Source organism: Rhinolophus ferrumequinum, chromosome X (genome assembly GCF_004115265.2).
Source record: "Rhinolophus ferrumequinum isolate MPI-CBG mRhiFer1 chromosome X, mRhiFer1_v1.p, whole genome shotgun sequence".
NCBI classification, from domain to species: domain Eukaryota; kingdom Metazoa; phylum Chordata; class Mammalia; order Chiroptera; family Rhinolophidae; genus Rhinolophus; species Rhinolophus ferrumequinum.
This window is the reverse complement of record NC_046284.1, coordinates 1,403,011-1,418,624: the sequence shown is the minus strand read 5'-3', so window position 1 is coordinate 1,418,624 and position 15,614 is coordinate 1,403,011. Positions and strand designations below refer to the sequence as shown.

The 15,614-nt window shown below is 41.1% G+C and overlaps 1 non-coding gene across 1 annotated transcript; it reads right to left on the bottom strand.

Moving 5' to 3' along the window:
• Positions 1-3,092: 3,092 nt before the first annotated feature.
• On the bottom strand, positions 3,093-3,166 carry TRNAK-CUU (transfer RNA lysine (anticodon CUU)). The gene has a single exon. It is a non-coding gene; the product is annotated as a tRNA-Lys (tRNA).
• Between the last annotated feature and the right edge of the window lie 12,448 nt (positions 3,167-15,614).

Sequence of the window (15,614 nt, the reverse complement as noted above, 5' to 3'; positions counted from 1 at the left end):
CAGATTTTTTGGGTAGATACCCAGGAGAGGGATTGCTGGGTCATACGGTAATTCTATTCGTGTATTTTTTGAGGAACCTCCACACTGCCTTCCATAACGGCTGCACCAGTCTGCATTCCCACCAACAATGTATGAGGGTTCCTTTTTCTCCACAGCCTCTCCAACACTTGTTACTATTTGTCTTGATGATAGCCATTCTAACTGGGGTGAGGTGATATCTCATTGTGGTTTTTATTTGCATTTCTCTGATGATTAGTGATGTTGAGCATTTTTTCATATGTCTATTTGCCATTTGTGTGTCCTCTTTGAAGAAATGTCTCTTCAGGTCCTCTGCCCTTTTTACAATTGGGTTGTTTGTTTTTTTGTTGTTGAGTTTCATGAATTCCTTGTATATTTTGGATATTAGCCTCTTATCGGAGGCACTGTTTGCAAAAATCTCCCATTCACTTGGTTGCCTCTTTATTTTGTCGATGGTTTCTTTTGCTGTGCAGAAGCTTTTAAGTTTGATATAGTCCCATTCATTTATTTTAGCTTTTACTTCCTTTGCCTTTGGAGTCAAATTCATAAAATGTTCTTTGAACCCAAGGTCCATAAGTGTAGTATCTATGACTCATTTTTTAATTGTTTTTTTCTTATTGTTGAGTTTTAAGAATTCTTTGTGTATTTTGAAAAACAGTCCTTTTGCAAATATTTTCTCCCAGTCTATGGCTTGTCTTCTCATTTTATTTACATTGTCTTCAGTAGAGTAGAAGGGTTTTTTTTGTTGTTTGTTTATTTGCTTTGTCTGTGAGGTAGAAGTCTTTAATGCTAATGAAATCAACCTTATCAATTATTTCTTTCATGGATCATGCCTTTGGTGTTTATCTAAAAGTCATTGCCATACCGAAGGTCAGCTAGATTTTTTCCTATGTTATCTTCTGGAAGTTTTATAGTTTTCTGTTTTTCATTTCAGTCTATGATTCATTTTGAGTTAATTTTTGTGAAACGTGTAAAGTCTGTGTCTAGATTGTCTAGATTCACTTTTTATTTATTTTTGTTTTTTATTTTATTTTTTTGCATGTGGATGTCCAATTCTTCCAGCACTGTTTGTTGAAAAGACTGTCTTTGCTGTATTGGATTGCCTTTGCTCCTTTATCAAAGATCAGTTGACTGTATTTATGTGGATCTATTTGTTGGCTCTCTGATTTTCTCCACTGATGTATTTGTCTATTATTTCACCAATACCGCATTGTCCTGATTACTATAACGTCATAGTAAGTCTTCAAGAAGGGTAATGCCAATCCTTCAACTTTGTTCTTCCCCTTCAATATTGTGATGGCTATTCTGAGTCTTTTGCCTGTCCATATACACTTTAGAATCACTTTGTTGATAACCACAGATAAGCTTGCTGGGGCTTTGCTTGGGATTACATTGAACCGATAACATCAAATTGGGAAGAACTAACATCTTGACAATATTGAGTGTTCCTGTCCATGAACATGGAATATGTCTCCATTTATGTAGGCCTTTGATTTTGTTCATCAGAGTTTTGTAGTTTTCTTCACATACTTGTAGATCTTGCACATATGTTGTTAATTTTATACCTAACTATTTCATTTTGGGGAATGCTAATATAAAAGGTATTGTGTTTTCATTTCAAATTTCACTTGTTCATTGCTAGTATATAGGAAAGTAATTGACTTTCGTGTATGAACATTGTATTCTGCAACCTTGCTATAATCATTTATTAGTTCCAGGAGTTTCTTTGTTGAGTCATTCAGATTTTCTACATAGACAATCATGTCTTAGTGACTAAAGACACATTTAATTATCAATTTAACTTATTTATATTATTTAATTTATTAATTTCCTTCTTAATCTGTATACCTTTTATTTCCTTTTCTTGTCTTATTGCATTAGCTTAAACTTCCAGTACAATGTTAGAGAGGAGTGGTGAGAAGGTACATTCTCGCCCTTTTCCTGATCTTATTGTAGAGGCTTTGAATGTCTCACCATGAAGTATGATGTTAACTTTTTGTAGATGTTCTTTATCGAGTTGAGGATGTTCCCCTCTATATTAGTTTGCTGAGAGTGTTTATCATGAATAGGTGTTGGATTTTGTCAAATTATTTTTTGCATCTATTGATATGACCACGTAATTTTTCATTGACCTATTCACATGATCATTAATTGATGTTGAAATGTTGAACCAGACTTGCGTACCTGGGATAAATCCACTTGGTTGTGGTATATAATTCTTATGCATTGTTGCATTCAATTTGCTAATATTTTGTGGAGAATTTTTGCACCTATGTTCATAAGAGAGAGTGGTCTGTAGTTTTCTATTCTTATGATGTTTTTGTCTGGTTTTGGTATGACGGAATGCAGACCTCATAGAATGAGTTAGGAAATATTTCCTTCTACCTTCTGGAAGAGATTGTAGAGAATTGGTATAATTTCTCCCTTAATTTTTTTTTTCCAAGTCAAGTTGTTGTCCTTTCAATCTTAGTTCAAGTTGTTGTCCTTTCAGTCTTAGTTGTGGAGGGTGCAGCTCAGCTCCAGGTCCAGTTGCTGTTGCTAGTTGCAGGGGGCGCTGCCCACCATCCCTTGTGGGACTCGAGGAATTGAACTGGCAATCTTGTGGTTGAGAGCCCACTGGCCCATGTGGGAATCGAACCGGCAGCCTTCGGAGTTAGGAGCACGGAGCTCTAACCACCTAAGCCACTGGGCTGGCTCCTTAAATTTTTGATAGAACTCACCAGTGAACCCATCTGAGCCTGGTGCTTTTGTGTTGGAAGGCTATTATTGATTCTATTTCTTTAATAGATATAGGCCTATTTAGATTGTCTGTTTCTTCTTGTGTGAGTTTTGGCAGATTACATCTTTCAAGGAATTGGTCTATTTCATCTAGGTTATCAAATTTATGGGCAAAGAGTTGTCCATAGCATTCCTTTTTTTTTTTTTTTTTTTTTTTTTTTTTTTTTTTTTTTTAGTATTTATCGAATTGCATATATTTTTTAAACTTTTATTTATTTTAAGTGTGTTTTTCCAGGACCCATCAGCTCCAAGTCAAGTAGTTTTTTCAGTCTAGTTGTGGAGGGCACAGCTCACAGTAACCCATGTGGGGATCGAACCCACAACCTTGTTGTTAAGAGCACCATGCTCTAACCGACTAAGCTAACCAGCCACCCCCATAGCATTTTTTATTATCGTTTTGATGCCCATGTAATCTATAGTGATGTCACCTTTCTGATATTAGTAATTTCTGTCTTCATTCTTTTCTTTTTTTTTAGCAGGACTAGAGGCTTATCAATTTTATTGATCTTTTCAACGAATGAGTTTTTGGTTTGGTTAGTTTTTTCTATTGATTTCTTGTTTTCAGTTTCATTGATTCCTGTTATTATTATTATTATTATTATTATTATTATTATTATTTTGTTTTGCTTACTTTTGATTTAATTTGCCCTTTTTTTCTAGCTTCCTAAGGTAGAAGTTTAGATTATTGATTTTAGATTTTTATTCCTCTCTAATATAGTCATTCAATGCTGTAAATTTCCCTCTAAGCACTGTATTTGCTGCATCCCACAAATTTGGATAAGTTGTTTTCATTTTCATTCAATTTAAAATATTTTAAAATTTCTCTTGAGATTACTCTTTGACCCATATGTTATTTAGAAGGGTGTGGTTTAATATCCAAGTATTTTGGGATTTCCCAACAATCTTTCTGTTATCGATTTCTAGTTTAATTTTATTGTGATCTGAGAGCAGATATCATATGATTTGTATTCATTTAAATTTAAGGTGTGTTTTATGACCCAGAAGGTCCCATGTGAACTTGAGAAGAATGTATAATCTACTGTTGTTGGGTGAAGTAGTCTGTAGTCTACAGATGTCAATTATATACAGTTGATTGATGGTGCTGTTGAGTTCAACTGTGTCCTTACTTATTTTCTGCCAGCTGGATCTGTCCATTTCTGATATAGGGTTGTTGAAGTCTCCAACTATAATAGTGGATTCACATATTTTTCCTTGCAGTTCTATTAGTTTTTGCCTCACATATTTCTGATGCTCTGTTCTGGGGTGCATACATATAAAGGATTATGTTTTCTTGGACAATTGACCCCTTTATCATTAATTAATGCCCCTCTTTATCCCTGATAACTTTCCTTGCTCTGAAATCTGCTCTGTTTGAGCCACTCCCACTTTCTTTTAATTAGTGTTAGTGTGGTATGTCTCTCTCCATTTCTTTACTTTTAACCCAGATGTGTCTTTATATTTAAAGTGGGTTTCTTACAGACAATATATAGTTGGGTCTTGTTTTTGATCCATTCTGACAATCTCTGTCTTTTAATTGGTGTATTTAGACCATTGATGTTAAAAGTTATTATCGATATAATTGGAGTAATGTCTACTGTATTTGTTACTGTCTTCATTTCTTGCCCTTGTTCTTTGTCCCTATTTTTTGTCTTCCACTCTTTCCCTGCTTTTTGCATATTTAATTGAGCATTTTATATAATTCCATTTTTTCTCCTTTCTTTGAATATCAATTATACTTCTTTTTTTAGTGGTTTCCCTAGAGTTTGCAATAGACATTTACATCTAATCCAAGTCCACTTCCAAGTAACACTATACCACTTCATAGATAATGCAAGTACCTTATGATAACAAAATATTTCAAATTCCTCCCTCTATCTCTGTATCATTGATGTCATTCATTTCACTTATACATGAGTGTGTATGTGTGTGTACACACACACACACACACACACACACACACACACACTGGGGGTGCCAAAAAAATGTATGCACATTTTTAAAAAAATAAAAACTATATTAAAATTGTAATACTCAACATATACCAATCACAAAAGATGAATACAAGTCACGTTTGACTTCTGCAATGACAAGAGATGCTCAAAGTGGTTACCATCAGTGTCCAGACACTTCTGATTACAGTGAACTACTGCTTGAGCAATGTGAACCAAAGTGTCCACTTGTATACATTTTTTTGGCACCCCCAGTGTGTGTGTCTGTGTGTGTGTGTGTGTACACAGGTTTGTGTGTGTGTGTGTGTGTGTGTGTGTGTGTGTGTGTGTATGAGCCTGAGCATACATAATTTAATACATGGTCAGTATTGTTATTTTGAACAAACTGTTATCTGTTAGATCAATTAAGAATAAGAAAAATAGGAGTTTTTATTTTACTTTCACTTATTTTGTGCAAGGCAGGTCTACTGGCAATAAATTCCCTCAAGGTTTGTTTTTCTGAGAGGCTCTATTTTTGAAGAATAATTTTGCAGAGTACAGATTCTAGTTTAGAAGTTGTTTTTTTCTCTCTCTCAACACTTTAAATGTTTCACCCCATTCTCTTTTTCCTTGCATGGTTTCTGAGAAGTCAGATGTAATTCCTGTCATTGCTCTTCTAAAGGTAAGCTGTTTTTGCCTCTGGTTTCTCTCAAGATTTTTTCTTTATCTTTGATTTTCTGTACTTGGAATGTGATATGCCTACGTGTAGGATTTTTTCGGCAGGGAAAGTGGGTGGGTATTTATCTTGCTTGCTGTTCTCAGAGATTTCCAGATTTTGGTTTGGTGTCTGACATTAATTTTATGAAATTCTCAGTTACCATTTCTTCAGATATTTCTTCTGTTTCTATCTTTCTTCTCCTTCTGGTATTCCCATTACACGTATGTTACACCTTTTCTAGTTATCCCACAATCAATATTCTGTTTTGATTTTTTTCAGTCTTTCTTCTCTTTGCTTTTCAGTTTGGAAGTTTCTATTGATATGTCCTCAAGTTCAGAGATTCTTTCCTCAGCCCTGTGTAGTCTACTAATGAGCCCATCAAAAGCACCTAATAAATAGTTGGATCCCAATAAAAAAAAAGAAAGCAGTCTTCATTTTTATTACAATGTTTTTGGTCTCTAGCATTTCTGTTTGGTTCTTTCTTAAAATTTCCAACTCTCTGCTTACATTATCCATCTGTTCTTGCATGTTATCTACTTTTCCCATTAGAACAATACTGATGATTGTTGTTTTAAATTCACAGTCTGATGATTCTAACATCTCTGCCATATCTGGGTCTGGTTCTAATGCTTGCTCTTTCTCGTCAGTCTATTTTTGGCCTTTTGGTATGCTCTGCAATTTTCTGTTGCAAGGTGGACCTGCTGTGCTGGGCAAAAGGAACTGTGCTAAACAGGTCCTTAGTAATGTAGTAGTAAGGTTTTGGGGGAGAGGAAGTATTCTATAATCCTATAAGTAAGTCTCAGTCTTTTGGTGAACTGTACCCCTGGATTCTGAACTTCTTGGAGAATTGACACCTTCATCATTATGGAGCTGGAGTTGGGTATTTCCTTTCTCCCAGGTCGATTAGGCTCTGGTAAAACAAAAGCAACAACAACAACAGCAAACACACACACACACACACACACACACACACACACACACACACACACCCAGTAGGTTAGGCTATAGTAAAGCAGATCTTGTTAAGAAGAACAGAATGGTCTGGCATATTTCAAAATGGTTCCATTTCTCCTCCCCCTGCTGGAAGCACTAGGGCATTTTTCTCTGATCTTCACTGTGAGAACCTGGCAGAGCTCCTGGAGGTAAAACTCACAAAAGTGTGAGGCCCTCCTTATGACTGGGTTCTCTGGAATTTTTATCTCTGAGCCTCCAACAATTTCTCAATTACAGTTCATATTTTCCTGGTGCAGGTTTCTGCTCCTAGAAGTTGCAGTTCTCTGTATCTGCCTGTCTTTAGTTTGGAGGGCAGCAGTCTGCTGTCACCTCACTTCTCTGATGGATCTAAGAAGAGTTGATTTTCAGTTTGTTCATCTTTTTACTTGTTAGGATAAGGTGGTGACTTCTAAGCTCCTTACATGACAGACTGGAAACCAGAAGTCAATGATTAGATTTAAAAAAAACATATTTTTCACCAATTTTCCTGGGGAGAGTGTTCACAGAACTCCTCACACTGTCATGCTGGAAGTTGAACTTGCCACTTTATTTTATTGTTCAGTAATATTTCATTGTATAGATATACCACATTTTATTAATTCATTTTGTGGTTGATATGCACTTGGGTTGTTTCCAGTTTTTGGATATTATAAGTAATGGTGCTATGAATATGTATGTAATGTGGGCTGTTTTTACCTTTTCTTGATGGTGTCCCTTGAAGTACAAAAGTTTTCAATTTTGATGAAGTCCAACTTGTCAATCATCTCTTCTCTTGCCTTTGATTTTCAGTTTCGTATGTAAGAAAAAAATAGCTTAACCGAATATGGTGAAGATTTACTTCTGTATTTTATTCTAATAGCTTTATAGTTTTAGCTTTTGCGTTTAGTCTATAATCTTTGAATTAATTTTTTGTGTATGGTGTCAGATAGGTGTCCAACTTCATTTGTTTTTTCATGTAGCTATCCAGTTGTCCTAGCACCAGTTATTTTTTTTTATTATTTTTTATTTTTCCCCTTCTTCCGCCTCCCCTCCCCACCCGGGTTCAAGCCATTGTTTCTCAGTCTAGTTGTGTAGGACACAGCTCCCTGACCCATGCTGGTATTATGAGCGTTGCACTCCCCCCTGGCTGAAGCAGTCGGTCGCCCGTCATCGGTCGGCCGCTCACAGCAGGTCATGGCAGCTCTCGCTGGTTGCCGGCCACTCACACTGGCCACCAGCCATTCATGGCGGCACACAGTGGCCCACAGCAGCACATGGCAGCTCACTCCGACCTCCGGCTGCTCTCGGCAGCCAAATTCCAGGGAGAGCCATTGTTCACAATCTTAGCTGTAGAGGGTGCAGCTCACTGGCCCATGTGGGAATTGAACTGGCGACCTCGGTTTTAGGAGCACGGCGCTCCAACCACCTGAGCTACTGGCCAGCCCCCAGCATGAGTTATTGAAAACCACTTTTCCCCCCATTGAATTATCTTGGAATTTTTGTCAAAAATCAATAGAACATAAATTTTGGGCTTATTTATGATGTTTTAGTTCTATTCGATTGATTGATCTATGTATCTCTGCTTATGCTAGTACCATACTCACACTGTCTTGATTATTGTAACTTTGTAGTAAGCTTTGATATTGGGAAGTGTTACTCCTTCAAATTTGCTGGGGTTTTATATTTTTTCCAAGAGTATTTTAGCCATTGTGGGTCTTTATTCCTGTATGGATTGTAGGATCAGTTTGTCCATATCTGCAAAAAAGACAGCAGGGATTGCTTTGAATCTGTAGATTAATTTGAGGAGTATTACCATCTTAACAATATCACCTCTTCTGATATGTGACTGTGGGATGTCTCCCCATTTATGTATGTATCCTTTGATTTTTTTCTACAATGTTTTATAGTTTTCAGAGTACGAATTTTATACTTCTTTTGTTAAGTTTATTCCCAAGTATTTTATTCTTTTTGATACTCTTGTAAATGGAATTATTTTCTTAACTTCATTTTGAGATTGTTCATGCTACAGCATAGAAATACAACAGATTTTTTTATACTGCTCTTGTATTAACTGGGTCAGTGCTATCACTGTCAGCCAATTCCAATTCCTACTCTAGTGCAGCAAACTCAGTATGTGTGGATTTAGCCTACTACTTCCTAAAGCTGGTAGTAAGCATTAATGGGTAGGTGCGTTGTTAAGAAATCTGACTATTTCATCAGACTGCAGCATATACCCCTGCACCCTGCTTCCTGGTCAGAGGCTGACTTGTGCCAGTACTCCCATGATCTGAGGGTCACTGTGGTAGTGTGGTAACTCAGAGAAGTCATAGCCTCTCTGAGAATGAGACCATGTGTCAAGGACACCTGCTGGCTCATTCAGCCCTCCTAGGTCCAAGTTTTTGTGGCTCAGTGAGGACCTTTAATCCAGTAAAGTGAATGTTAGAAATGTGCACCAGGTTGATGGTCAGAAAGTTCTGACGGTGAACAGGCTGCCCTTTCTGTTTCTGAACAGGTGGCCTCATGAGCCACATGGCCAATTCTATGTCTGTTGTCCAAGCCTGAGAATGGACTTTCCCCCTGAAATCAAGTGTTAGTAGCACTACCGTATTGGACTCTATTATAAATCTATTGAAATCTATTATAAAATAGTTTGGTTCTGGTACGTTAATGGACCTTCAGACAATGGAAAAGAGAGTCCCAGAAACAGACCCCAATCCATAGGGAGATTTAATAAATGAAGTGACATTTCAGAGTCATATGAGACGGTTATTTAATAAATAATGATGAATCGACTGGTTACCTATTTGAAAAAAATAAAGTTAAATCCCAGTTGAAATAAAAATAAATTCCAGATGACTCAGGGATAGAAATGTTAAAAAGTAAAACATGGAAGTATTAGAATTATCCATGGGAGAATTTACTTTTATAATCTTAGTGTGAAAAACCCACAAACCTTAAAGAAAATAGTGATCATTTGATAACATATAATTTAAAATTTTCTGCAAGGACAAATAAACCATAAATAATGTCAAAAGACAAATGATAAAATAAAGGTGGGGTGGGGATGGGACTTTTTGCAACCTAACAAATATGGACTAGCATATGTGTAACAACAAAAGGCTAATTTGCTTAGTGAATTAAGAACTCTCATAAAGCAAAGGACAAAAAGCCAAGAACGGAAAAGAGGGACAAAGTTCAAAAAAGAAGACAGAGAGAAACATCTGAAAAGGTGCTTAACCTTTCTCATAGGTAAATGCAAATTTAAATAATAAAGTATCAAATTTGATCAGATTAGCCAACACCAAAAACTTTGAAGTTCAGTGCTGAAGGGGTGGGAGAAGCAGCATCGAATGTTCTGTCAGTAGGCATGTAGTAAATTGGTCCAGTTCCTTTTTTTGGAGAACTATTTGGCAATAGCTATCAAATTACAAATGCACATAATCTTTGAGCCAACAAATTTCATTTCTAGGAATACGTGGTATATTAATACACATATGCCTAAAAATATTTATTGGAATATTGTTTGTAACAGTAAAACATTAGGAAACTATCGAAATGTCTCTCATTTAGTACCATAAATAAAATATGGTACCCCCTTATGGCAGAATATTCTCCAGGGAGGACAAAAAGGAATCAGGTTTTGCTGTATGTGCTGATATGGAAATATCAATATCATGTGTCTATGTCTAGAAATTTTTTTATGATTGAAAATATTTATTTATTGGTATATCTAAAGATATAGCTTTTTAAACAAGCCTACATACACACACATATAATCATACAGTTAAGTTTTTAGAGCAAGAATTGTTGCTATCAGCATCATCATTATTACCACCACCGCCTCTATTTGTTTGGCTTTTCCTCATTAATTTTGATTTTTTTCTTTGTTTTTCCTTTTGTCATCTATTTTTTTTGACGTTCAATATTATTTTATGTTAATTTCAGGTGTATAGCATAGTGGTTAGACATTTATATAATTTATGCAGCGATCCCCCGGATTTGAGACATTATGTACCCCACTCCTACCTTTCTCTTTCTTTCTTTCTCCTCCCCGCCCCATCAGTAAATGCCTTCAATTGCTTCTCTACAAACCGTGGACCCCATGGTGCCCTCACCCCCCATGACCTTTGTCTCTTCTTGGCATGCCAGTTGTCATCTCATGGCCTGATCCCTGTCCCCTTCCCCTAGCTGCTTTCCCTCCTTCTTCTCTTGGCCCTGAGCTTTCTTTATTTACAGAGACAGCATTTCTCTCTTCTTCCAGACTAGCTCCTTCCCCCATCACCAGTCCTCCCAGCATCCAAGGTTGCAGCCTAACAAAATTCAGGGCTCAGTGGCTCAGGGCTCCCATTAGCCAGCCAGGTGAGGTGAAGGGGAGAAGCAGACCTCTGCCTCCTAAATGATCTCTGCTTTCTGCTCTTCCTTCAAGTCTACTATGTACAACCCTGTTTGATTTCATTACCTCAGAAACGTCTTGGAGCACTGGCCTAGTAAAGCTTCTCCCTTTTTAAAAGGCTCTGGTCTGTGTCAGATGAGGGCTATGGGCAGCGTGCGGGGGAGGGGCTAAGGTGGAACACGTGGCCGCTGTGATGCTGTTGGCCCACCCTGAACGTGGTGAACATGGCTCTACCCCAGGCTTTTCATCTTACTCCCGGCTGGGCTTTTGTAATCAAAGTCCCCTGCAGGAACCCCACCCCAGTTGCCTTTCTGGGAGGCAACCAATTTTCCTTCCTTTCTTCCTGTACTTACCCTCATTTCTCTAAATAAGGCACTTCTTTTATTCCTTCATTTACCATTTTTTGGAAATTAGCTGTTGACTTCCTGTTAAGCTAGTTGAGGATTTATCACCATTATGTAGCTATATCACCATTTTTATTCCTTTCTTGGTTAATCTAGTAATTTATGCAATATACTCACAATTTCATGTTTTTGTTCCATCAATTATTGGCTGCATCTTTTGAATTCCATCTTGTAAAATGAGATATTGCCACCCTTTCCTTTCCCCTTGCCTCTCTACCCTACCCACCCCTCTCACCAGGTAGTATCTTGGTACAACACCTGGTCCTTATTGAAAAGATCTTGTCTTCAAAAGCAAAAGATATGAAAGATGAAACTAACTTTTACTGAGTGTTTGTTATGTGCCAGGAACTGTGCATGCATCATCACATTTCATCCTCATAGTAACCCTGAAAGGGATGTATCATAATTGTAATTTTACACATGAGAAAAGTGTGACCGGACCATGCATTTGGTAGGAGGCCAAACTAAGACTGGAACCAGAGTTGAACTCCAAAGCACCTACTCTTTTTCCAGAGCCTCATGCATTCTTCAGCTTCAGTTTCATCTGCAAGTTGTCAAGTACCCTTTCTGTGGTCAAGGCTTGGACTGGGAGTCTTCATCTATTTTTGGAACCCCACAATGGTTTGGCTTTGTTCAGTGATGCTGAGGAAAAAGGAAAGGGAATGGGAGGGGAATGGACCATCCCTGTGGGGTGTGTGGGGTAACTTGGTCACCCAGATGGGCTTCACAGTTCGGTCACATGCCTGGTAGGCAGGCCTCTCTCTACCTGCTGGCTCAGGCCTTTGGAAGCCCACACAGAAGTGCCAGGTAACCCCTGATGTGACCCTGGGATTCATTTTATAGCATCACCAGGGTCGTCCCAGCCAGCATGCTGCCTTCAATATGAAAATCACATACAGAATTTTGAAGGTTGTAGCTGACTCAGACCATTGCTCTGGCACTGCGGTCGTAGACACATGTGGGAAATTCCCAAATTGACTTTCCCACAGAGCTGTTTTGGAGTGGGGGACAGACGGAGGCCGGGGGTGGAGAATGTATTTTAGTTATTTATTTGATTAGTATTTGTTAAACCGCTGGACCATTTCAGCCAGAGGCACCAAGTGGGATTTCCCCAGAGGTCACTTCCGGGCATATGGAAGAGTCGAGAGGTCAAGAGGCCTGGTTCAGTTTTCCATTCTGAGGCAGGAGAGGCTAAAGTAACATAAAAGGGACAATCGCAGATTCTTCCTATTGGTCTTGAGGCTGCTGTCATAGAGAACATTTGTACATCCACACCCACCCACTAGCCCCCAGTCCAGGTCCTCTGGTTTCTTTCTGTCTGTTGGCATTCCAGCCATCTACTCCATCTTGGAGTCATCTTGATTTTTCCCTCTTCTTGCCGGTTGTCAACCCATCTCCTTCCCCCAAGGCCCATTCCCGCCCCCCATGCACAGGAACACAGGCTCGCACACTCAAATCCCTAGAAGCCCCACCCTGTTGATTCGCAGTGTCTTACACATTCATCCTTTCCATTCTCTTCTCAGACTATTGATTTCTTTAACCATTCCTGAGCCTCCAATTACACCCCCACCCCACTGGCCTGGCCCCAATGCATCTTGTCATTGCTGCTGGATCCAGGTGCCTATGGAACGGCTTTCTGACGGCTACTCAGCCTGGCCCAAAGCTTCTGTGCTGCTTCCAGCATAAAATCCAAATGCCTCGGCTTGCCACTCAGGGCCTCATGCTCCCTGCTCTCAATCTTGATTTCCACGCTCAGTTCTTGCCACTTTCCTACTGGACTGAGGCCTTCTGGGGCCCTGACAGCACAGGAGGATGCCTAGGTCGTTGTGGGAATCGTGACTTGTTTGCTGAAGGAATAAAGGAATGAATAGGACGCAGTTTGCCAAAAGTTGTGCCAGGGCCTCTGTCACGGGTTGAGTGACCTTGGAGGAATCCTTTCCCCTCTGGGCTTCGCATCTCCAACAGCAATCCCAAACTTACACCAGTCAGGCCCTAAGGGTGTGCAGAGAGGCTTTGCTGGTTGGCAGATTAGAATGACTTTGAACGCCTTTTTATAAGGCGTGTGAGCTCTAGTTCCCAGCCCCTCTCCTCTCTCCTGTCTTCTGACACCTCCCCTCCTCTCTGATTTTCATTAGCTGCTGAGTGCCCGAAGGCAGAGGGTCTCTGACCTGCTTTGAAAAAACAAAAAACAAAACAAAAAAAACTGCTAGTGCTTTGCTTAAGCGGTTCCAATGTCATCTGTCACCTAATATACAGAGCCAGGCCTGACTGGCCCTTCGTCTTTCTGCCTTTGGCAGTCAGCTGCAGAGGGAGATGTCATTCCATTGAAAGTGATTGTCTTCACGTAGCCCAGCACAAGTGAGGCCCATTTATAGTCTAGAAAGAATCGAGCACAGCTTGCCCATGGTCAGCCAGCTGGGCACACACAGGAGGCATTGGTTGCAGGCACAAAGTATGAATTTAGCCCAAGTTGCCTGGGAGGGTCCTTTCCAGGACAAAGTGCTGAATGTGGAGGGTGTGCTGGCAGCCGTAGCTCTTGCTCTCTGCTGGGCTCTCAGTGGCCATGTCCGCACTGAGACTCCACAGAGAAGCGCGGGGTGGGCAGGGAAGGTCAGGGACGCATTGTCACCTCTGGGTTCCTTTTTATTCGCCGGTCCCAAGGGCCACATAAGCTACAAATCTGCCTGGCCCTAGCTGGCAAGGCCCTGCTCACTGGGCGATGCTAGATCAACACAGCGGCTGCTGGAAGACATTCGCCCAGTCAGGACAGCACTGGAGCCCCACACGTTTGGGCAGCGTCTGGGTGAAAGGTACAGAAAGTGGGCAGAGGGCTGGTATGTGGGTCTGTGCCTATTGCTGGGCACGGTCACTGGGTAAAGTGGCCCTTGCCTGTGGTGCCAAGTGGCTGCAGTGACTTGAGGGGACCTGTAGCCTGGCTGCCCCCAAACTCAATGTGGGGCTGTTCTGTTAGGGGGAACACATGGTGAATCCATGGTGGATGTAGCAGTTGCAGGCATCTGGGATGGGGACGGGGAGGATGAGGGAGGCAGAGGAGAGAGCACAGACAGACTTTGTAATCAAGCCTAGAACAACCCTAGAGAGCGTGCTGGGCGAAAGGGTATGACTATGGTGTCACCTCCCTGGTTCTGCTCTTTTCTGCTCTGCAGCTTATGAGTATAGGGACACCGCTGTTGGTCAAAGCAAATAGAATGGAGAAGGCGAACTTTCCAAAGAGACTTCACACACACATTTCAAAGCCCCAGAGAAAGAGTTTTAGGTTTTGTGTGTGTGTCCTTGGTTTCCTTTGCACAGCTGCCACCAACTCAGGTCAGCAAGGTGTTGGATGGGATGCATAAGACGGTTGTGCATGCAAGGGCAGGTGGGCACACCTGCTTGTGGACGTGCCAGGCAGCGCAGCTAGGACCAAAGACTGTGCTCACGTGGCGACATGACAGTGTAGGTGGCGTGTCTGTGCTGTGCTGTGTGTTATGTACACGTTTGTGACATGAGTGGGGGACCTGGCTGTCACATGCGGGTGGAAACCAGGATGTTCTGATGGCAACAGGAGCCAGTGTAGAGACAAGGCCAGACAGCCCAAGGGTCAGCCAGATGGGTGTGGGATGGACTGCTGTGGCCTGAATTTCCACAGAGCCCGCTGGGCCTGGAGCTGGCAACCCCTGACAGTTGCACCCCAGGCCTCGTGCTCAGTGAAGGCAGCCCGTCTCTGGAGCAATTCCATCTCCTCTCCTAGACCAAGCTCTTCAAGCATTTCTCTCTTAAAATTTGAAACGTCCTAATAACAGCATGAAGCAGGCATTCTTAGACCCATTCTTCAGGGGACAAAACTGAGTCTTGGAGGGGTTAGGGAATTGGCCCAAGGTCCCGTACGACCTCCTCCTTGTGCAGGAATCAGTTGGAAATCTGCTGGCTGAGGTCTAGGAGGCGCGCCCATGTGCTTGGAGCTTTGAGAGCTGCAGAAGCTTCGTTCTTCCTTTGGCTCCGTCTAGGCCACAGGTGGAGCCCAAGGCGTGGAAAACAGGCCAGCGCAGATGGAAGTCATCACTCTCCCGCCGGCTCCCTGAGGGCTGAGCAGAAGGGAGGCGCCTGTCCGGCCTAGCCCTGCCAGGAATCTGGGTGTCCTGAGAGGCTGAGACTAGTGAGCGATGGGGGCAGTGTGTGGGGGGCACTCCACGTGATAAGCTATTTTCCTTTCTCATTCCACAGATCAGAGAGCACTTGCTTCCAAGGGAAACAGAAAACCAGAAAAGCCCAGTGGGGGTTGGTCAAACTGTCTTTTGTCCTCTTGGGCTGGAGGCTGACTGGGAGGACTACAGCAAAGGGGGTGGGGCAGGACCTCCACAAGGGCGACAAATCAGTAGGAGGGGATCAGGACAGGACTCTGG